This window comes from Tupaia chinensis, unplaced genomic scaffold (assembly GCF_000334495.1).
Source record: "Tupaia chinensis unplaced genomic scaffold, TupChi_1.0 Scaffold000573_1, whole genome shotgun sequence".
Taxonomy (NCBI): Eukaryota; Metazoa; Chordata; class Mammalia; order Scandentia; family Tupaiidae; genus Tupaia; species Tupaia belangeri.
This window is the reverse complement of record NW_006160087.1, coordinates 3,448,265-3,450,459: the sequence shown is the minus strand read 5'-3', so window position 1 is coordinate 3,450,459 and position 2,195 is coordinate 3,448,265. Positions and strand designations below refer to the sequence as shown.

At 63.5% G+C, this 2,195-nt stretch overlaps 1 protein-coding gene across 1 annotated transcript in view; it reads left to right on the top strand.

Moving 5' to 3' along the window:
• SERINC2 (serine incorporator 2) overlaps positions 1 to 2,195 on the top strand; it is a gene marked incomplete in the record, with an annotated part of 25,203 nt that overhangs the window by 7,136 nt on the left and 15,872 nt on the right.

Below are 2,195 nucleotides of genomic sequence, written 5' to 3'. Positions count from 1 at the left end.
CAGTGGTGTGTAAATCGAGGTGTAGTTCTCACACAGTGGTGTGTAAATCGAGGTGTAGTTCTCAGGCAGTGGTGTGTAAATCGAGGTGTAATTCGCAGACAGTGGTGTGCAGCCAGTTAGTTACTCTCTTTGCCCTGCGTGGGCACGGCTCTGGCTGGTCTCCACTGTGCCCTGCACTCCCTGCCAGGAGCGAGCCATGCGTGGTGCCCTCAGCGTTGGTGTGTGCACCCGTGTCTGCCCTATTTCCTAGGCTGGGATTTCCGTGGAAAGAGGTTCTTGTAGGAGCCGGTCTGGAGGTGGGGGAACAGATCCTTGCCAAGGACTCTGGAGACAGCCGGTGCTGGAAATCCTGGGGTTTCAGGTTTCGGGTATGGGACCGCCTGGATTTGGGTCTCTAAGAAGCAGGGCGAATGGATGAGGCCATGCGCTGTAGCAGGGCAGCCTTACTGGCTCCCATTTTGCTATTGGGTGTGTGTGCTTGCCCTGGAGAGAGAAGGAAACCGAGGGCCAGGCCCTTCTCCTTCCCATCCCGGGACTTTGGGCACGTGCACCCAGCCTGTTCCACGCCTCCAGGTGAGACTGGACTGCGCCGTCAGCCCGCGGGAGGCCCACAGGCAGCTCCTCTTGTGTCTCAGGTGTCCCCAACCCGAGTGGGGACAGAGGCAGGGTGCTTGGGCGCCTGGCTGCCGAGACTGGAGTCCCCCGGCCTCCCTGGTGCCCCCTGCCTGGGAGGGACTGTTTGTTCCCCGGAGGCAGCCGCCAGTCAGTCAGGCTGGCAGTGGGGGAGCCCCACGGGCTCAGCGTGGTCCCCCTTCCCATCCCGGCTCCTCAGCTGGCTCTCTGGCCAACCTCGGTCATGCCACCTCTCAGAGGCTTTCCCATTTGTGAACGGCGGTGACAGTGCACTGTGTTGTCAGTGAGGCCTGATGTGGGCAAGTGCTTAGCAAGTGCCCGGGATGGAGCAGCCCCCGGAAATGGGAGCTCTCGCCTTGAGTGCTCGAATCTCAGCGCTGTTGCTGCCTGGCTGTGCCACATCTGATAAGTGTCTTAACCTCTCTGGTCTCGGTGTCCACATCTGTAAAGTGAAACTAGTAACGGGCTCTGCTAGCCAGAACGGTCTTGACAGTCTACAAAACGGCGTCTGCTCAGCCCTGCCCCTCAGAGGCGGCCATGGACGGGGACAGGGCCTGGGGGCGGCCGTGGGATGTGGCCAGGAGCTTCTGGAGGGGGGGATTGTCAGTTCTGGACCGAGGAGCAGCGTTACTCCCCGGCGTGCCGCTCGCCGCCATGCGGTCCCTGGCTGTGAGACGTGGGAGGGAAGAGCACTGGGGCATGTCCACTGGGAGGTCCCACAGGCCGATGCTTCTGAGTGAGGCTGTTCCTGTCCCAGCTTCCGTGCCTTGAGGTGATGCCCGTGGGTCTTAGGAGAACCGGGGACCTGCACCGTCCAATGGGCCCTGCCAGCCTGTCTGGCCTTTCCACCCATTCCTGCCCCGCCTCCGCTCTGCCCGGGGGCCACCTGGCCGGACCCCGGTCCTGCCTCAGCCTGGCAGCTGGCCCATCCTCCGAGATGTCCCTTCTTCAAAGCCCCCGCCCCCCAAGCTAGCACTCCCCTGCGGTGGGGGCGTCCCTCTGAGCGGCCACCCCAGTGACTGCTGGGTTAGTTCCCTCCTGCCTGAGGCCCCAGGAGGGAGGGACCCCTAAGCACCAGGCCCAGGGCGGGAGGGCCTTTGGAGTGAGGATGAGCAGTTTACTGGCTGAGCCTGGACTTGGCCTGCTTCCTCAAAGCCTGGGCTGTGGACCAGGCTCCCAGAGGGGCGCATCTCCTTTTTAGGGCACCACTCAAGGTGAGGGGTTGGAGCCTGGTGCTTGTCCCCGTGTGTCAGACCGTACTGAGGACTGTAAGTTCAGCGCAGCGCCGCAGTCCGGGACGAGGACAGCTCGCGCTGCCAGTCACCCTGAGCAGTGCGGAGGCCAAGAGCAGTCCTGGGTCCCCAGATGTCCCAAGCAGCCACCCTTGAAGGGAGGGAGCTGGGCTGGCCCGTTCCTGGAGGTGCCGTGCAGGGTCGGGGCTGTGAGCTGTGGCAAGGGCGGAGGAAGTGAGCCACGCAGCCTGGGGTACCAAGGCCTGCAGCCTCGGAGTGGCCCAGACAGCGCCTGCAGGTCAGGCCGTCTGGCGAGGGGTTAGGAAGGTG